Here is a 22,202-nt window from a genome sequence, read left to right as displayed (position 1 = left end):
TAGTTTGCATGCAAGGCTTAACTGGGGAAGTAGGAACTGATCAAAGGGTGATTATCTGGAGCTAGAGAGACTTCCCACCGAGCTTTAATTTGTTTTATTGTCACCGCCTCTCGTCTGGAAACGGTGACAATGACATCACATCCTGTTGTTTTATTCGATTGCTTATCGATCAGAAGATTAATACGACAACGGTTCATTGTTCAGCGTGAGAAGAGCTGAACTACATCTTCATTCGCTGTAGTTACACGTTTGACTTATGTTTTACCTTTATTCTCATGACCCTGAATCCTCACATTGACTACAACCCTGATTTTATTAGACCAAGTAAAGTAATATTTAGGCTAAATCCACACTTTTAAGTTATAGTTTTTAATGAATCCCTGTTGCTATGTTTACGAGTTTTCTAGCGCCTTAAATGGAGATATTCTAAAACGCTGCCGTCCCTTATTTATTTTATTTTCCTGTGACATGACACGAAAAACACTTTTCTGTCGTCTGGTTATTTTGAGTGCGGTCATTAATTTCATTTTTTCCCGACTGACCTCAGACGGATGTGTTGATGAGGATGTCATGTAGTTGCATCATTCTCGTCAAAACATTTTAATTAAGCGCAGGTCTGTGTTATTAGTCACATTGAACTCAATGCACCTTTGTCCTTGTTGCAGAACTGTCACAGGAGAGCTTTGTTTTACAGGTTCTCTGGGGTTAAACTTCAGAAATATTCCTCCACACGCAGTCTGGGTCACTCACCTTTTATTACTATCACATTTACAATTATTTTAAATTACCTCTCAACTATAAACACATCACAACATCTGCAGCGAGCAAATACTGGGTCAACTTGATTAATCAGAGGTGATCAATCAGTTTCAAAGAATCCAAATAAAGCTCTTTACAAAGACGAGCAGATTTAATCCACATAAATCCACTGGCGCTAATGTGCATCTGAATATTCCCTTTCTTGTTGGTTTCCTCCATTTCTTCACAGGAACAGAAAAGTTGTTTTTTTTGATATGTTAACTACTGTAACTTGTGGACAGCAAACTAAAGAACCGTCGCTGATGAAATGGAAAGAAAGAAAAACCATATGGCATGACGCACGCCGCAGGATGCTGGGAAATAAACAAAGCCTGTACAAGCTGGTCCTGATGTCCAAGGTTAGTTAGTCTCTGCAAACACACAAAACAAGGAACAGAGTAAGAATGAGAATATCGAAAAATTAATGGATCAACAATTTAAAAAAACATCTCAGAGCTACTTCACATCTTAATATTTTAGAATCTCTTCAGTGAGGACGGTTGAGTTTAGAGAATTATTATCTCTGCTGTGATAGAATTCCAGTTACAGTGACATACACGTGTCAAGGTTTTATAATGTTTTCTCATATTCAGATTCATGATTTATGGTCAAACACGTGTTCGGTTGCTCGTGGGTTGAAAACTTACACACAAACATACGGATGCACATCCCGCACATGGCGATAACGCTGGAGATCTGCAGGGCCCTGCCGCACTCGCCGCTCATCAGGCAGTCCCTCGTCTTCAGGCAGCACTTGGGGCAGCCCTTCTTGGACTTCACGCTCTCCGTGTCCTTGAAGCTCTGCGGCTGGGTTTGCCTCGTGTCCGGGTGCTTTTCGTCCCACTCTTCGTTATCGCCTCGTGCCATGCCGGATTTATTTGTGGAGACTAACAGGTGGACTGGGATCTGTGAGGAGAGAATGGAACGTCGTCAGAACACGAACAGAGCCCTTCACAAAGCAAACCTTTGTTTACCCATGAAAAAATAAAAACAGCCAGTGTCCAATGTCGTTATGCTGTGTCATCCCTCGTGACGATTCAACTGTTGTTCCTCGCACTTTGGAGAGGGTGTGTTTGGTCACTGCCCTCATCAGACTTTGTTTTTAGGAATGCCTGCAGCCGCCCAGGCAACATTCCTGCCTCAAGCACTTCCTTAACATGCAAACATCTCTTCTCTAATATATAATCTTAACAAACACACAAACTGACGATTTATCACAACCTACACGTGAAGTCAATTCTCCTCGTCTCCTCGTCTCCTCCTCCTCCTCCGGCGGCGGCTGCTGCTCCCCCTGGAATCTGTGTCTCTTCTCGGTTAAATCTTTATGTGAATCCGTGCTCTTGAGCAACAGGACTCTTCGGTTTCATTAAAGAGAAATCCTGAAAGTGTGAATCATTAACACGGGCGGCCTAAACCTACGTCCTTTTTATGAAGACTTTATTGAGTGAAGTCACATTGATTTGACAGATTAACAATTCTTCCACGCTGATGATCACTCCTCCCTGCCAGGAGCTAACCCCCCCCTCCCTCCCAGCCCCCCCTGTTTTAACTGTCAGATACAATTGCTCCCCACAGACATTATCAGATATTAAGTGATAACCCTGATGGTGAAATAACATCTTATCTGTGCCATCCGGTGGCTCCCCCATTTATTACCACTGACAGTAAATTAGATTGCTGGCATCTGGAGGGTATACCGTCATTTTGAGTGCACCTTTCCATCTCATCCTGCCTTCAAAACTCCATTGGTTTTCAATCAGGGGTAATGAAATCCCATCGCCCTCCTCCGCCATGAAAGCGACTTGGAGAGGAAGTTAGAGAAGGTCATTAAGAGTAGAGAGAAAGCCACTAATGGTCTCACCCTTTGCTTTTTTCGGAGTCGCCTCTCTGTCGGTTTGGATCTCTTCTCCTCGTAGAGTTCCTCGGAGCACAGCGCTGAACACACACTCACACACTGTTGTGAGGCGGGGGGTGTCGGCTTGCGGCTCACATTAGCGGAGCGGGTGTGTCTGCAGGTTTTACAGGTTTCACCGAGTGGACCGCCCTGATGACTCGGATTTCATCTCCAACAAACAAACTCTCTTAAGTAAGGGCCGAGGCTCAAAGGTGCGAATAAGCTTTTTAAATCCGAGTGGAAAGAAGAAGAAGTGTGAACTCCAGCTGCTCCCAACTTGACTGACAGTTTGTTTACTGTAATACTGGATCCACAGAGCAGCTTAATATACATTACTTATATTTACAGATGTTGTTAAAGGTTTGTTTACGTCAGTAGAGCTTAGAAACACGAGTGTGAAACGGTTAAATACTGAACTACTGTAAACTACAAGTACTAATGTGGATATACGTCACATTTATGGGATGGAGAGATGTACATTTGTGTGATAGATAGATGGATAGATAGAGAGAGGGAGAAGAAGAAAAGAGATTAGAGAGGGAGAGGTAGATACAGAGAAATAGATAGATAGAGAAAGATGCATCGAGAGCGAGAGATGGATAGATGATAGACAGGTAGATAGATATGTGATGGATATGAGATTGATAGACATGTGATCGATAGGTGGGCATGACATAGATGGATGGATAGATATTTGATTGATTGATGGATATGTGACAGATGGGTATGTGACAGACAGATAGATAGATCCGCGATAGAGAGATAGATTCATACAGAGATATTAGATGCAGTCAGAGTTAAAGTCTGTGGAGTCAGCATTTAATTTGCATTATTCCACTAATGAATGCATGTGCACCAAACAGTAATATTGTCTTTTAGAAGCCAATAATAATAACGTTTCCTCTCAGCTGTGTGACAGAATATGTGCACAGGACGCCGCTGTGGATACGCAATCAAGTGTTAATAAATAATTACACGGAATAATTAATTGATTAGACAGAACGTTGCATTACATCACAAACAGCGACGAATCGAGAAAAACAAATTAGGGAGGCGATTAAAGCGCAAACAATTTGAATATATTCAAAGAATTGCTTTCCATTAACAAACGGAATTAGTTACCGAACCATTCATCATGTGGAAAATGTAGCGGAGAGAAACGCACGTGCTCCATTAGTTTTGTCCAAACTACATTTGAATTGGTGACCGGGAAGAGGTGTTGTGTGTGTGTGTGTGTGTGTGTGTGTGTGTGTGTGTGTCTGTGTGTGTGTGTGTGTGTGTCCAGGAGGTTTTTGTCATGGTGCGTGATTTTGTCAAAATCTGATATACGAATAGTGTTTCTTCGATCCAAGGACACAGAGATGTTGCATTCGAGTTCAAGTTCATGATTCTCTCTTGTGTTTGCATCAATGCGGACGACAACACAACAAAACACTTTGAGAACATGAGAAAACATTATTAGAAAAATAGATAAAGCAAAGACAACAAATAGGCAAATAAAGAAATATATAAATGTAAGAATTTACAGTCATATGCGTTTTTGCTTCCTCCTTTTGTCTGTTCAGTTGCTTTATTAGCCAAGCAGGAAACATGTTGGAGTATGTGGCAGGAACACGATCTTATCAGCTCACGAGCTCGTGCAGCCAAGACGCTCTCACTCAGCTCTCAGCTCTTACTGTACACAGGCACACGCAGTATTTTGGAATCGCTCAAACACAATTTTCAAGGCGTGTAGAGTCGCATCTCATCTACAAACCGTCCGTGGGAAGAGTATTTTGAGCTGTGGTGTTAAAGAACGAGATGAAGGAGGGATATGCTTCCCCCGTCAGTCCTTGTACCTGCCTTGAATCTGGTTTTCAGATTTCAATCTCAACTTTGTAGAAAGTGTGACTGCTGCTGCGCTGCCGTCCTGGAGGACACACACACGCGGTGGTCGAGTCATGTGAGATGATTGTGGCTCTGTTCCCGACACTTTTTCAGACCTGGCGTTAACTTCCGTCCCCGAGAGATCACAAGGGCACATCTGTTCACAGCTGCCACAAACGCGTCCTGAAAGTTTGAGACGACTTGTGCTCGGATCTCACTCACCTATAATCACGTACTTTATTTCTGTTCAGGAAGCCAGTCGGACTTTACTGTCTGACAACATGCTTCGTGTGAGATTTGACCAAAGCCATGTAGAACCTGAACGTGTCTCATCCACAGTTTTATCAACTCAAAACATAACAATGAATTAATACTAAGGTGGAAATTAATTGCAGTTTGTTTGAGCAGAGCTTTGCCACATATACTGTGTCGGGTTAATTGATTCTTCTTTTGTGCGTCGTTGGCTTTTTAATCAGTTTTCATCCAGATATTCTGAGGAGCAGAATACTTAAGATTTTATGCCCCCATCCGTCCTGAGCTGAAATTGTAGCTGGAGGACATTTTACAGTAAACACAGTCATTTGGAAAAAATGCTTGCAGGGATACAGAGAGAATAAAAGTGCGTCAAAGGCACAAAGGGGCTGTTGATTTTCCACCAGAGACCTTTTAGAGGGTTTAAATGGTTGAACTGCAGCTTGTTTCTTTTGCAAAAATCAACTCATTTTGTGTTATTTATTCTTAAAAACTATATTTTTTTGGAACCAATCAACAATAAATCTCCCATTTAAAAATTCTAACCACTTGCACTGAACACATGTTGGAAATGATGATGTATAATGTAGAAATGCCGTGTGAAGGCAAAGTGTAAGGCTCAGTCGACCACCTCACGTTTAATACGTTATTATATGAATATGTAGAATATGTGCACTGTTGATTTTTGGTGTCAGCAGTAGTCGTTATGGACCAGTAGTAACGTCCCCTGAGTAAAAGGGCTCTGGTTGAAAGATCCTGGAATCTGCTTCAATTCAACCTGATGATTCCAGATGTCTCTGTCTGTCTGTTTGTGAATCGTGTATCTGGAGAAGCGTTCATCTTATCGACTCCATACCTGGCACGTGTTTTGTTAAGGGCCCAAAGAAGTGCAGTGTCGGTTTTGGTGCGATTTGGCAACATGCTGCATTCAATTTTGAATAAACAATTGAATTAATACGACGACTAAGCGCTCTGGAGCAGCGGCGGCGGCTGGGACTCCTCATGGTGATTCTCCAGGTCTGCAGGTCACTGTTACAGTTTCAGAAAAGAAAGCTGAAGGCCAAACAAACAGGCAGGTTTAAAAAGGGCCACCGCAGCCGTACTGATGATTGTAAATGTGATTCCTCTTTCTTTTAATGACTATTTGCGGTAAGTGGAGAGAGAAAAGTATCTCCCCGACTCCTCCACATCTCAGTGCTTGTTCACAAACAACACAAAACAATTAAGTGTGTTTTGCCGTGGCAGGCGACCGTCTCCGTGCTCGACTCGATCCGGCAGCCAAAACAAACGCTACTTCGGGAAACTCGGCTCAATTGAAAACAGTTATTTTTCTCAGGTTATTGCCTCGTCTGTGTGGAAAATGTATTTTGTTCCATACCACTGCTGCTCCCTTTGTTTTAATGAACTGAAAAACCATCAAGAAATTAAACCGAGGGAAAATTTCACCGCTCCTTACTTTTCATGTTGGGAATTTGGCCTTGAGGGGTGTGTAGCCTCTTTGGCTTGTGTTCATTATATCCCTCCATGAAGCACTTCTCTCTCTCTCTCTCTCCGCCGACATTCCTCTCTGCGTGTATTCTATTGCACATCACACCACACGCCCACAGACACAAGCTGCATTCCCTACTATTCCCACTTTAATTATGTTTATACATCATTGTTTACACGGACACATTAATCTATACGTGTGCTGTAGGTTGTGTGAATGTGGAATCGTTGTCAAAACATGCAGATGTGACCTTGATCATCCCCGAGGCGTGGGGGGGGGGGGCTCGTAAACTCGACTATTATGCCGCTGCAACTCTATTAATTCGGCTGCAACACAGATGTGAAATACAGCCGAGACATTTGATTGGCCGTGACAGGTAACCGTGACCTACAGGTGTCGCCACGCTACAGGTGACACCTCAGATAATGGTGAAGTAAAAGTGGATCCAGAGAGAGAGAGAGAGAGAGAGAGAGAGAGAGAGAGAGAGAGAGAGATTAGCTGCGTCGCTGTTTGTTATGTTTGTGATTCTGTATTTCACGAGTGTGCACTTGAAATAAATTAATTACATTATTGCAAAACTACTTCAACAGAGTGAATAGAATGAAAAACAGCCTCACGTAAAGAGTCAGTCTAAAGCATTTTGTAAAAGCTTTGATGTATAAAGATGGACGACGTGGCTGCTCCGCTAAAAGTAAAGCTGAAGCTTCTCGATCACACACAGTGCAGGTCATGAATCCTGCCTCCTCTATGTTAACATATGGGACATGGGAAAAACACAAACATCAACATTTTTGTTTATATCCCTGGTACGTTTGGTTTTAATTACCTCCACCAAGGAGTTAACCTCTGTCCATTGTTTGTTTGTGAACAAGATTATGCAAAAATTATGGAATGGATTTCCATATTACTTTGTGGAAGGATGCAGAATGGGTTAAAGAAGAATTTATTAAATTTTGGCATGAATCCGGATCAGGGGGCGGATCCAGGAATGTCTGTGGCTCCATACAACGTAGTCACCACAAGATGGCAGTATTTTGGCTTCATTTCTGGATAGTGGCAGGACGTGGGGATGCGTCGTCCATCTTTTTCTACTGCCTTTGGTTTTGGCCAGGCTACATGGTCGTCTTTGTCCATCAGCTCATATAAGGATGTAACAACCTGACTAGGAAGCACAAGCTCAGCTGGTATTCGCAGCCTGAGGTTAGAAGAGTTTGACCACACGTGAAACGCACCATTTAGTCCACGTTTGCCATTCGGTTCTCCGCTCAGCAAGAGGATAATTGGATATAAAGCATCAGAGAAAAGTCGCAGCTCCCCCCCCCCCCCGTCTCCTCCTATAGCACCCAACAGGCCCAGTTCACACAATCAAGCACAATTAAACCTCATCAGTGGCACTTTGAGTGTGTTGGACACGGGGGGAGAGAATGTTCAGCCCGTGATTCATGTGGTCGCGTTTGTCGCTGACCAGAACCGCCGCTGGATGATCGGCTCCTTTGTGCCGCGTCGAATCCAAACCCGCATTTTCTTTTGTTGCCGCTGAGTTTACTTCATTGTGCTAATATGAAATGAAATGAAATGGCCGGCTGAAGTCAAACAGACATGAGCAATAACATAATGAAAAACTCCTAAACCTCGCCATGTGTCAATCCACATAAAGGGGACATTCTAGAGGTTGCAATTACGTTGATAGCAACCACTTCTCCCCCGTCCCCTCCACCCCCTCACCCCCTCCACCCCCCCCCCACCCCGCTCTCTCTTCATGCTGTTTTCCCCTGAAGCGAAGCCCAAAGATTATAGAGCCAAGACAGCAATGGCTAAATGATCAAGTTTTCTGTATAAGAAGTTACGAGAGTCACTTCCTGTAATATGCAGCACAATGTCATGTTGTTCAACCAGGTTTCTTGTCTCATTATCCCTGAAAGTGGTCGTGAAAGGTACAGATGTTATTGTACCTGGTTCTACACCAACCTTTTCAATGCAACCTGGCAACTGAGAACAATGTTGTATTGAGGTGAAAAGGAAACACAATGGCCTTTCAGAGAGCATTAGCTCCGAGAGACTTTGAGGTGGGGAGACAAAACGGGGGGGAAGACAAAAAGGTAAAACAGCTTCTTAAGCTGCCCTCGCGAATCAGGAGCAGGGACGATCATGTTCGCATTGCATTGTGCAAAAAAAATTGTGTCGTCAGCCACGGAGCACAAAGACTCCCCAGCTCCTCCAGGTTGAAGCGACTCCAATAAAATCAAGCAACAATTCAAAACTTGGAAAACTTGTGAAAAGGCCCAACGGTCTGATCAGGCCCCTAAATGTCCCTGTTTGGTTCCCCATCAACATCCATGAATCCATAAATTGGCAAATGGTGAATATGTTGTCCCAGATCTGCACAAAATGTTATTGGTTCTTCCTCCAAGTTTCGTAGGAATCCGTAGAGTTGTTTTTTGTGTTATGCCACCTAACAACGACATCACATATATATAATATAGAGAAGCAAACAACCATATTCCTTTATTGCAGAATATTGTATTCAAACGTATATATATAACTTCTATTTACAGGTTTATTATTCCTGTTGGATTTTTCCTCAGATTTAAAGGATGCAGCAACAATATCTGGAGATAAAAAACCCGTATAGCAAATCAACATATTAGTTTATTGAGCTCTGCAGCCCTTATTGGAAAGGATGGATGTGTAGGTGTGTGAGCATGCGGCTGTGCAGCAGGTGTAAAAAAGCATGAAATACAGCCGGCGTGAAGGCTGCAGCATAAACCTGGCCACTCTAACTTTTTTTAATTTGGATTGGCAAGTCAACTGCCAAGACGGCAATATTTTATCCTCAAGTCGTTTTCTGAGTATGGCGCTCCGCAGCAGAGTGGCTCTCCATCATGTGTGTCAGGGGGAACTTTATTGAAGAACACTGCGAGCAGATTGGACGCCTGGGCACACACTGATGATGCGTATGGACGAGGGGGTATAGAGGCTGTCAGCGACTGTATTGAATTTGCATGTGAGGTTTTTTTATTTTATTTACGTGAGCTTATTTGTTTCTCTATCTTTGTAAAGAGCTGTTTAGTGTTAATCAGGGTTAAGTCCTTGACATGTGGTCGCAAAAAACCCTGTTATTCTATGGATCCTGTCCTTGCCTCATTTTGCATTAGAGGAATAAAAAGCATTTACAACAGTACAGGCTTCCAGCACTTATACTCCACCTTGTCTGTGTGGACTTTATTCAGGTAATACGATGTGTACTGTGTAGTTACGGGATAAAAGATGATTTTCCCATCGTAGGAGAAGTATCCGTTTCAAGGGTCATTACTAATAAAACCCCTTTGGATTAGTTTCTCTCTTCAAAAAACTACCGTCGCTACTAAAAATGAATGTCCAACCCCTTACATGTACTTGTGTTCTGTGCTGAATTATCAACACGAACACGTTACACAATATCTTTATTGACCTGTAAGTGAGAAATGTCAAAACGCACTTACGAGAGTCGACGCTGTTCTCCTCTTCGGCTTCTTGTTAAACATACGGTACAATTGTTCACCCACCGGCACCTTATGCGACATAAACACCATATAAAAAAAAAACTAAAAAACAATTACATTCTGCCGCGGTGCTGAGAACAAGCTGCATTTTATGAAAATCCTCCCGGAGAGGGCATTGTGATTTTTGTGTCTGTCCTAAATTTTGCTCAAGGACCCCCCCGACTGAAATATAGTGCTTATGTATCCTCAAGGTAATGGAAAAGATGCTCTGCTGACAGCCAGCAAAGACCCAGGGTCATGTTTTTCCTCGTGCACATAAATCTTGGCCTCCTCGTGCCCCCTGCCCGCCCTTCTCGTACATCTGTAGCAGGAGATGTCTTTTGGCTATCTTGACTGATTGAGGGGCATGATTTATATCTGCCGGCCGGGATTATAGCAGAAAATTCAATTAAATGGAGGAACATAAATAGAAGATAAATGAATAAGCACCCTCACCCCTCCGCATTGCTCTTTCCCGCAGGCCTTTGTCCGCACGAGAACACGTCACATGCATTTCCTGTAAAAAGATTGTTTTGTTGGAAGCAAGTGAGTCATCCCGATATGTTAATTACCTCCGCAAGATTGGTACATAAGGTAAAAGGACATATTAAGGTAAACATGCATATTCATACTGACAGTGAGGCAATTACCGAGGGAGAGACGTAAACAAGAGGAGACGGAGAGAGAGAGAGAGATCCAACGCACCTGGGAGGAAAACAGAAGATATGTAGAATGTCTTGAACAACAGGACACGGTTTCTCCTCCATGGCAGTGGAGAGGGTCATTAGTTTCCCATAGTGTGGTGCGGAGGACAAGAGAAAAACCATTACTGGAAAGAATAAGATTAATGACGAGCCGCACGTATGATGCAACGCCAGGAACAACGAGAGAAACACCCCCCCCCACCCACCCTTTGCACCTTTCTCCGTATACGTCGCTAACGTGACTTTTGCGATCGGATACTTAAACCTTGAAAGATTTGTCGTCCCCCCCCGCTCCCAATTTAGACCCTGACCTTTTCCAAACAGCCGGCCCCCGACCGTACCTCCACACTTGGAAACAGGATCAACTCAGGAGCGATGCGATCCGTCTCTGTTTGCTCAGCACGCCGGCTAAACAGCTGGCTGCAGACCGCTCTCTTACAATATTGACACTGCTGGTTGTTTTACTGCTTAATTTGCAGGGGCCGCTGAGGTATTTATAGCCCCTTGCCATCCAAAATGCACCGCATGTAAATTAAGCCACATCATAAATTATCCACTTGGAAAAAAAGATGCACGCTCCCCCCCCCCCCCCACCCATGTAACTGGAAACAAGCACAAAATACCTGTTTCCTGTCTTCATAGGGTGCCAGTGAGTTTATTTTCACGTCCTGCAGTGTCGGGGCTGTTCTGCCTCCAGCAGGGATCATTAATATACAAGTCGCCGTTTCGGATGCCCTTGCTCGACAAGGAGTTCTAAATCTGAAGAAAGTGGCGAGGGGGACACTCGTCTTAGCTTTGCAGGGCCGATGCCTGTCTTCCTACTTAAGGAGGAACTAATTTATGCCCGGTGATAAAAAATACATAATATAAAAGCGAGGTGTAGCCCGGGGCAGGAAGTGGCAATAAGAGGTGTGAGCCCTCAACCACAATAACTCTGAGTGATTTACAACTGGGTGACAGGTGGAGGAAACGCTTCGGCAGCATGTCAGTCAAACGCATTCATGTCATCATGAACTGAAGAGACAACCCGGAAAAAGCACGGTGTCCTCAAAATAATTTATTTTGTTACATGTTATTTCTTTTTCTCTGCAGCTGCCTGTGCATTGTTAGAAAACTGTAACATCACGATATAAATCTGTGTGTTTGTACGAACACAAAAACTTGATCTTACTCCCAGAGATTTTCTCGGTGTTTTCTCTAAATTGTGAAGAAACTACAAATTACAAATTGATAGCTCCGATGTATTAATTAATCATTCTCACCTCCCATGTCTGTGATGGAGTACGGTGAAACACATGGCACATTTGCATGATTGGAAGGGCCTTCCGATGCTCGGCAATTGAAAAATGATCAGGTTGTCGGGGTCACACCTGTCTTGGCTGAAAATGTTAATAAATTCACAATCGCTAACATCTTACCGAGCTCATCGCTGCACACTGGGCTCTAATGATAATGAATGATAGTGATGAAACAGGCAGGTTTGAAACTCTGACATCTTTACAATATGTGAAAAACCAGGGAATTCAAGGTAACAAGAGCTAATTTACAACAATAAGAGTCCGGTTACAATGCTAAATATTATAATAAGTAAAATCTTGGCATCTTTTTATTCAAACCATTGTTTTCATCACTGTCTTTTCAGATTAAAGTGCCTGAAGTGGCTCTCGCTCATCCACAGCTGGCAGACGCTCTGACTCTCTCTCTCCTCCTCTCTCCTCCCGTGTGCTTGTGCAGACTCTCAAGCACACGGACGCTCATGCACACAGTGCACACGCCCACGGACACAGCCAGACATGCCTGATGCAAAGGTGAGGAAATGAAGGCTGTCGCCGTGCTGCCTGCTGATAAGAGTGCAATTCCCTCCCTCATGCTCCGTATCCACAGCATCTGCTCTGCCCTCATAAATCAAGGGAGAGGTGGGCAGGGGGCCGCCATTTGAAATGAAGCTTGATCATCACACGGAGTGCATCGGACCACATCCCAGCATTTAGCTAAACTCTTTCTGTCGTGTGTCTCACCCGTCCTCCCTCAAGGCTACACACCGCTTGTTAGTTTTGCTCACACGCCGTGTCACGTAGTCGGCTCGATTTGGGCTCAATGCCGCCTGTTGAGGGGGGGGATGTCGACCTATAGTGGAAAACACGAGTGCTCTTCAACCCCCCCCCCTGCCCATATGTGGCGTTAAACTGGGGATTGACAAAGCAGCCACCTCCAGGTACAGTATCCCGAGAGAGGGCCTCTGATTGACTGCAGCGCATGAGTGATGCGCAAGATGCTGCCGTGCCAAGCTGATGTATTCCCTCCGCAGCCTGTTGGGAGCAGCGAGTTGTGTGTCCTGCACTTTGCTGTTCATCATTTCAGAGCAAAACTAAATTTCCTTTGAGGCACTCTCTGCCATCGCATCCTCTCAAATAGAGCCACACCATGTTGTGTTCTTGGTTGGCCGGAGGCTAGAGAGGCTCATCACAGACTTGCTTGTGTAGACATATGTCATCAGAGACACAAAGACATGCATTTTTTGGAAGCTCAGGGACACCATTAGGGAAGTGTCTCTGCCAAAGCTAAAAAAAAAAAAGGTCCAGGGAGGAAAGATTAGAATCGTGCCTCTGCTGCAGCACCAGGAGTTTTCATTTCCTTTTTTTCTGATTATAAAAGCCCAAAAGACTGAATTTGCAGTGGGAAAAAACATTATAAATTATTCAATTTTAGTAAAATTTGGAACAGCAATGATAAAGGTCATACAGCTGTAAGAACCCGTTGGTGCTTATTATAAGAAAAATCTTGTACTAATAGGAAAAGATTTGTTTTGGAATAGGACCTTAAGAACATCCTGTTCATGGCCATTTGTCTTCTAGCAGCTGCACAGGAAGTTGAACACACGTTTCGATCTGTTTTCAGACGTATTTCCTATCGACTTGCTACAGAAACAAACTGTTATCAATCAAATTTTATTGGTAAAGCCCATACTCACAAATCACGGTCAACTGGAAGATGCTTCTCCCAGGACGGACAGTCAATTTGGAGTTACCTCTCCCAGGACGCGCGTTCAAGTGGGGGACACCTCTCCCAGGACGGACCGTCAAGTGGGGGACACCTCCCAAGACGGACAGTCAAGTGGGGGATACCTCTCCCAGAACAGACAGTCAAGTGGGGGACACCTCTCCCAGGACGGACAGTCAAGTGGGAGATACCTCTCCCAGAAGAGACAGTCAAGTGGGGATACCTCTCCCAGAACAGACAGTCAAATGGGGACACCAGATACCTCTCCCGGGACGGATGGTGGACACTTCCCCCAGGACGGACAAACTATCTATTAGATATTTCAGTTTTGAAATTTAACTTAAAGTAAAATCGATCCATGGATCTCAGTGATCTATGGAGGGTTCACACAGCCCGAGGAGACGAGTTCAACCTCGTCACAGTACATAATGTGTCCTGTGCAGCGAAAGGTGGTGAGTACGTGTTACCTTTTGGGTCATTGAAAGGGACACGGTGACACCGCACCGAGACCCTTCATCATCGAGCGCATCACAGGGCTGTCACGGGCGCGACGGAATACAGCCCGGAACCATTTTTTATTCCACCACGACAGCTAATGACAAATGTCCATCACCGTGGAGCTACCACCTGATTAGTGTCAACGCATAAGAGGCTTTGGACGGATATGGAAGAGCTCCTCATCACCAACAATGGAAGTGGTTTGGTAATTGATGGCAAATGACTGCTGTGCCTGAAGCCTCCGAGACTGTCACACTTACAATGATGTGTGGTTTCCAAGGCCGAATAACGTCCCCACTGTGAAAGTGCATCTCGCCGTGTGTTAGTATAACAGGCACGTAGCAGTCATTTCGCTGCGTTTAGCTTCACCTGAGTCATGTCAGTGTCTGAAAGACTGATGGGGGGGGGGGGGTACTGGGAGGTTTAGAATATGACCTTCATGATGAAAATTTATATCGAAATTTGAAAATCTAGTATTTCATGTTTCCTTGTGCCGACATGATGCTTGCATACAGTAAACCAACTTTTTTGGGGGGGGTTCAACTTTTTACTCCAAGACTGATTTGTTTACCTCCGCTGTGGTTTTCCCCTCAAGGGCTCAAACAATCCAGTCCCACATATTGATTTGCATATTACCTTTGGATCCCTGAGCAATTGTTTAAAAAAAATTCCGCTTGGCCTTTTTAATGGAAATCAGGGGTGAAGCATGTATAATCTATACACGTGCTTCGAATGATTCATTAACAACCATTCAGATATGAAAACAATTTGTCTCACTAAATGCATTTTTATTTATCAAGCTGTTGGGACGAGGTTAAAAATTAATAGGCAAATAATTGCCAGACAAAAGCAAAAGCTTCACGCGAGCTGCTCGGTGAAGTATCGCCTCACAAAGTGATCCAGAGCCCCGGAACAGCCTTAATATGAGCGGGGACATTCTCCGAGCAGCCTTCGTTAAGAAGCCCTCACACGGCTAATGGAGGAGGCTGCGCAACTGATGCTACGTTCATGGGCTTTGATGTTTAACATACAAAAAAAACACAAAAGGATTGTCGTGACATTTAGCCCCGAAAAATATGTACGTTTTGGAGTTTGTGTGTTTGTGTTTGCCCCGTTTCAAATAACTGTGTTTTTCAATAACAAAGAAAAATGCTTCAGAGCCCCACACACACACACACACACTAATGTCCTCCGTATATCCGGGTCAAGCCACAGAAGATAATTACAAACATGAATCATATGTTCGATCATTATCAACAATGTTTGGAATTGAGATAAAGCGAATGAATGCTGAGGATTCTTTTGTGTGCATTTCTATTTCTGTGTTGCTTTTATAAACCCGCTGCATTGTTCTGGGTCAATTTGACCTGAACAATACAAAGGGTTGAATAAGGGAATTTAATGGAGGGTTTAAAGGATCCAATCCATCTGTAGAAATAGTCTGAGGGTAAAAAAACGATGTACGACATCACAGTCACAGTGACAGAAATGTTGGACGTGGAAAGTCTTTAACAGAATTTATTGAATCACAAAGAGGAGAAAGGAGTTTTCCCTCGTTGATGGTATTAAACATTATAAAAAAATACAAGGTTATACTTCAAGTAACCACATCAGATATTTATGAAATTCTATCAGGATCCTAAACGTTGAACCCTGTTCGTGTTGTACGTCTGTTCTACTCATGGAGAGAGACTTGTGTAACTTATTGACCCTGAGAGACTCTCTGTTTGTTGAGGCTCTTCCCTCCTCCACAAGAGGCTCTGACATGACCCTGGATGCTATGGCAACAGCCAGCAGGGATCGGACGGATGAGCCTTCACAGCTACACTAGAGCAAAACAATGAACTGTGACCGGAGAGTGAAACGGACGAAAGAAACGGACTAATGAGGGAAAACAGAGGAACTTCGCCAGGTGACTGAATCACGTCATCGACTCAAGAGGATCCTCTGAGGTCGGAAACAGGCCAACGCCAGAGCCTCCAGGAATTTGATTATCGGGGATGTGATGGATGGAGAACGCCTCTCGGGAGGAAGGATGTGGATATGTCCTCGAAGTCCCCGGGGTCTTCAGGACAAATCTGTAGCTTTCTTCTGCCTCTTCACCTCCAGCTGCTCAGATCTAACATATCTTCTTCAGATCAAACCAACACAACCTCACTGTGTTTGGTTGGAGCTTGTTTTCCAACTTTCATTTCCCCTCAGATGAATTACGTCCGACTGCAGATGAGAATGATTTGTGGTTTAATTTGCTGGACGATTGCAACTGTGGATGCAAACACAGAGGATACATGCAGCAGCACTGTGTTAAAGTATGTTACACAGAACTGGAACGAATCTCAAGTTCCTGTTCTTCCTCCTTCGCTCAGTGACAAGATCTATTGTAGAAAGGGAAGACGAGACCTTTCTCTCTCTCTCTCTCTCCCCCCCCCTTTCTCTCTCTCTCTTTCTGTGTGTCTCTCGACCATATTCGAAGATTTCCTCCCTGACCTTTAAGTCCTGTGAAAGGAGCCACCTCATTTACAGTGAGTGGAGGTGTGAAGGCTTTTTGGAAAAAAGACATTTTAATGGTAGTTTTGCCTCTAATCTCCTATTATGAGCTGGTAGCAGGTGCTGGTTTAATGTTGGAAGGACAATGTCTTCACATCAAAGGTCCGACTTAATACATTTTTATTTAATATATTTAATATATTACCTTCCTGAACTGAAACGAATTGAATACAGAAAGATTATACTGTAGTAACACCGTGGCCATCACATGCTGTGTGGGGGGCATCAGTGCCGGAGGGGCCACCAAAACATCTTAATGATAATCTATCGTAATAATAATGATGAATTATTAAAATTTAAGATGAAGAACAACCACAAAAGGCACCATTACACCAATATAAGGCCACAGGTAATATATATAAGTGCTAAAAATAATCACATGAGTTACTTAGTCCCCCCCATCTGATAAAACACAGAAAAGACACTTAAATATCAGTTTAAACCACGAAGCCTAAACGAGCCAGTTTGTCTGGAGCATCAAATATCTAATTAAAACCAAACTTATGGGAAAACTTGGCACTGGAATATATACATGAGTGACATTGTCCTCTACATGTCCCTCACAGGGTGTTTATGAGCTATACTGCAGCCCGGCCACCAGAGGGTGATCAAAACACTTTGGCTTCACTTTTTGGGGAGCTGTCCTGACGTCTGTCTCTATGTATATCTGCAGTTTATGGTATTTACTGACCACTGGTGGAATGCTAGGTCTGTGACCCACTCAGTTTGTATATATATAAAGACTATAGAACATATTTAGCTAAAAGGCAGTTTGCATATGAGGCTGCAGAGGCTTTTAAATATTTCTTTGGTTCATCTTTATTTTGCCAATATTGCACTTTGTGTGTGTTTAGTCTGGTCTATAGTCTAATCCATACTGACGTTGTGATTGTATATGAAAATAAAATTACATTACACATTATTACATCCAGATACAGTGGAGTCCACGTTTTAACTGCACATATAGATATTAAGACACTTTATTGCAATCTTCCACAATAACAGTCACCGCTGCAGTTTTCATTATTCCAGTTTCAGTCACACTTCTTAGAGAGAGATGGTAAAGCTGGTAACAGGCTGACGGGGGTTGTGTTTGTACATGTTTGTGTACTTGTATTCCCCCCCCGGTGAACTGAGGTGTAAGTGCATGTTGGATGCTGTGCAGGCTTCTGCAGAGAATAATTAAAATCACTTATAGCTGCCGCTGCAGTATCATGTACTTTTACCTCTTGTATCTCCAGAGGCACAACACCACATTACGACTTTATTTTCCCAAGTTCATTTCCAGCACCTGAAGAAATGTTGTTGATTCTCCTGAATGGTTCGACTGTGCTCTGATATTTTCCTCTTTGACCACCGGACGGAATCGTTCTGTTGCTTTGTGACTTTCACAGAAACTGGCACAGAATTAGATTGGAGTCATGCTCAGCTGGTCCCGTCTCTTACCGAATGTCATTGTTGTCGCCGGCGGTTCGGAGGATTCTCCACGGGCAAAGGACCTGAATGCCAAATATTGTCCATGTGTCCTCACATCATTTTCAGGTTGTCGTTGCAGAGACTATTATCGTAAAAAACACATACTAAACAGAATGTAGAGTTCAAACCTCCATCAAGGCTGAAAAGTCTTAAGGTCGATAATGAAAAAAGGAAAATGTTTTAATAACCATTGTGGTTTGTCATTGAAGAAAGGGGGAAAATAAAACTTCTGCACCAAATTGAATGGCTTCTTTTCAAACCTCCACCAAGGCTAACGCTCTGTCGCACCATTTAGAATCAAAAGGAGAGGATTGTGTTATTGTTCTTTTACCCAAATCCGCTCCAACAGCGAGGGAGCGCGCCACCGCTGCACATAATTACTCTCATTTGAGTAGTTTTTGTACGATTCTCCAAACTAACAAAGGAACGCTCGTAAAAAACATAACCTTCAATAATCTCAAATCAAGCCGCACCGTATTGCAAACTCGTCGATATCAGCTCCCTACTTTTGCCTGACTGTTTTCATCAAGATACATGATTTATCTTTTGGGAAATCAGTGCAAATGTCAGAAAATGCTCTGTTTTGCAATGTTAAAAAGGTGAAATAATATTTTTTGGCGTAACGCTGCAGACTAACAGACAAACGAATAAATAACCTTCTTGATGGATCTTCAAGACGCCACACAATTAAAAAATAAAAAGCTGCCTTTGCAAAGAAATCCACGCGAATGCAGGTGTTTGCTCGAATCGGCTCGAGTGTCGTTTCTCCAAGTTTACAAAACTCTCACAGGAACAAGTTGAAATGTAAAAACTAATCGCACCACTCGCAGCGATGGGCCTGGAGATAATTTGCAGTGAGAGCATTTTTTTGGGGGGGGCTGTTTAATGCAAACTGTGCCGCTGCACCTGTTTTAACTTCATCAGTGTTTACCAGAAGTGAGCGAGAGCTGCGAGACTCCCGACAGCTGCAGGCTCCCAGTGCTGCTCCGTGACGGGTCCGGCCGACGAAGGCTTCTTCACGTGCCATCACTCTGTTGACGACGCAGAATCGGCTTTATAATTCATTCTGGGTTTTATTATTATTTTTTATTATTATTTTCTAAAGGGCTGCGAATTGACTGAAGCACGTTCACAAAACACAAAATCCTGACTCCTCCTCACATCTGCCTTCTACCTCAATTATCCAAATGTCTCCGGCAGTTCGCTGAACGCAGCGTTTATGTCATTCTGGATTCATTATGTACCAAAGCAAAGCCGTTGGATCTTTATTAAAAAGGGCAATTTTTTATTTCGTCTTTTATGTTTTTTACGACTATGGGTAGAGCGAGAGTAATTGCTTGTACCATTAAGGTAATAAAAGGCTGATTTGGTAATTTAGGATCGACACTATTTCTTTTTTTTTTTTTTGCCATCTGTGTGACAGACGTCATGCGTGTCTGTGTGTGTGCAGACTTAATACCGGATACAGGTAAAGGGAGACGGGTAACACCGGGCTCTAACACGACCATATGCAAAGGAGCATTCAGGAAATTCATTCACAAAATGTATTGTCACCTCGTACCACTGCCCGTTCCTCCGTTCCCGTCCAATCCCCCAATTCCTCCCTCTTTTCTTTTATCAACAAAATTGAGAGCTGCTTCTCAGAGCAAGAAATAAGAAGTCGGTCTCACTCCGCTGGCCAAAGTAATAGAGAAATGACTGGAGCAACAGGCAAAGGTTATTTACAGCTTTTATTTATTTATTTGTTTAGACGTTATCTGGCGCCGGGAGTGAGGTGGAGGGGGGAGAAAAGCAATATTCATTTTTTTAATGGGGCCGCCCTCCACAGATAATGTCCCAGTGTTATTTCCTTTCTTCTGGATTTCTCATGCAACAAAGTGCTGCTCCTGTTCTCCCAAGCAGAAAAAAACAAGAGGAAACTATTCTTTATTAGAAACTAAACTGGAACTACTTCCAATTTAGATGATTTATTTCTTTATGTGGATCAGTTTTTATATTCAGCAATTTGATAACTGCATTTTCTTTTTTTTAATATCTCTCTATATTGATTTTGGAGGTTTTAAAAAGGAAACATATTCTGCTCATCTTCATCTTCATAGTTCTGATGTGTTGATACTTTAAATGGTTCGGAAACTTCCCTCATTCTGTCCAATGCTGCAGCTCCTCTGTTCAGCCTCCGTCTGAAGTTAGCTCCCGTCTCTGTAATGTCCCTTCTCTCCCAATGAATGGCGGCTGTGGCTCAGGTGGTAAAGTGGGTGGTTCGTTAACCGTAAGGTCTGTGGTTCGATGCCTGTCAAGTGTCCTTGGGCATGATACTGAAATTTGCCTCGGACGTTTGCACCGATGTATGAAATTCTCCACATAGATGCACTAAGAGTCACTATTGTCAAGAATAGAAAAGTTCTATACAAATACAGACTATTTTATCTTTTCTTAGCACTTTTTAACTTTGTAGAACGTTAACATTCACAAAAAAACACGATATAACACAGTAGAGGAAAGAAAGAGGAACAGAAAGATTATCATATGTCCCCTTTAAATATTAGTTCTCGAACAATTAGCACAAAAAGATCTATACCACGTGAAGAACATCATAGTTTCTGCTTGTTCTTGTTCGTCGTTCAGCTCTCTACCTAACGAACATTTGTGTATATCCCCAAACTAAATGTAGAACTGAACTGTCTCTACAGATAGTTTCTGCACATTGTGCGGTGGACTCACTCATTAAGGCAGCCTGCTGTTGTACTTTAAAATGTTGACGATTTATTGTTCTCTAAATCAAGTGCCTCTAAAAGAAGACAGCATTTCGTCTTAACGAGCCACTTCGCTGCTGCTGCTGCTCCGAGTCCCGTGTGGAGACGTGTTGTCGGAGCGAGACGGACTGAATGAAGCCAGGTTGATTCAGCGGGCAGCAACCCGTCCGCTCACTGAACTCCCTTCAGCGCAGACTTTCAATCCTTTTCCAATTTCTTTTTCATCTACTTATTTGTTTCCGCTTGTTCTCTCACAGTTTTGGCACGACTGTGTTTTTTTCTTTTTTCCCATTAAATCCTGATTCTCTGTCGTCCTCCGTTTCATCTCGTCCGACACATTCATGTCCGTCGAGAAGTGAAATGCTGAAAATGTAATGTGAATGGTTTTGAAGTTCAAAATGATCATAATAATATTAATAATACAGGGACACGCTGTGAAGTTGATTAAAAGGTTACAAATGCTTGAAACAAAACTCAACTTCAATCAATTTGTTTTACACTAAATTATGAATGAAAACATCTTTTGAAACATTTGCATGTCTCTGTGAGTTTCTTCAAACGCCATCGCCACGGTAACGGCATGGCAACAGCGCTGACCGGGGCCACAACTAATCTCCATTTAAATTAGAAAACTCGATCTAATGTCAGTGTCACACACGCTTCTGTCGCTCTGAAATGTGAAATATTCAATCTCGCAGATTCAGCTGATAATGTGTTGGTGCCTCTCGAGTGTCGGAGCCACAGTGAAACGTTTCAGAGCAACTTCAGCCGAGTTTACTGGTAAAACAAAAACTTCAAATTGATCAGCGAAATATGATTTTTGGACTTTTCCAGAAGAAAGAACAAAAAACATTTTTATTCAATGCTTTTTTTGGATGCTCCAGGCACCTTCACTGTAACACCTCTAATAGACCAGCAGCAAATTTTAAGCGGCGGCCGGCTTAACCACACAAACGTGTAACTGCTCCTTTAATTATCAACGTCCATTGTCTCTCCCCAGATAGCACACAGACGTTTTGGCCTTTTTGAGTCCCCCACAAAATGGACGTCAGCCTAAAGTTTCCGTCTTGTAAATTAGCAAATGTTGCCCAAATATCCCAAAACAAACGTGAGCCTTGTTTGGCAAACGTGTGGTGTTTTCTGCAAGGTGTCATCTGGATGTGAACCTATAGTGGTAAATGGTGAATATGGCCCAAATAGCACCAAACAAACTTCCATTGTATTTGTGTTTACGTTGTGTAGCTTTTGTGGTTGTGTTGTCACTTTGGCATTCCTGTTTGCCGTTAGTCTGATTCGATGAGACGTCTCTGTCACCGTAGCGTTTCCACACATGTTGCCATCTTTCCTGTTGTGTGACGTCCTGAGGGTGAAAGTCCTGGTTTGTAATTTGTTGAGGTCTTGTTG

The 22,202-nt window shown here is 43.1% G+C and overlaps 1 long non-coding RNA gene across 1 annotated transcript; it reads right to left on the bottom strand.

The window, feature by feature from the left end:
- Nucleotides 1-736: 736 nt before the first annotated feature.
- Nucleotides 737-2,788, bottom strand: LOC118100143. Its single transcript, XR_004694405.2, has 3 exons — nucleotides 2,660-2,788; nucleotides 1,446-1,704; nucleotides 737-1,169 (listed from the first exon to the last, which is right to left on the bottom strand). It is a non-coding gene; the product is annotated as an uncharacterized LOC118100143 (long non-coding RNA).
- Nucleotides 2,789-22,202: the final 19,414 nt, after the last annotated feature.

The sequence above is a fragment of the Hippoglossus stenolepis genome, chromosome 21 (genome assembly GCF_022539355.2).
Source record: "Hippoglossus stenolepis isolate QCI-W04-F060 chromosome 21, HSTE1.2, whole genome shotgun sequence".
NCBI lineage: Eukaryota > Metazoa > Chordata > Actinopteri > Pleuronectiformes > Pleuronectidae > Hippoglossus > Hippoglossus stenolepis.
Note: the sequence above shows the minus strand (reverse complement) of the source record. Positions and strands in the feature narration are given on the sequence as shown.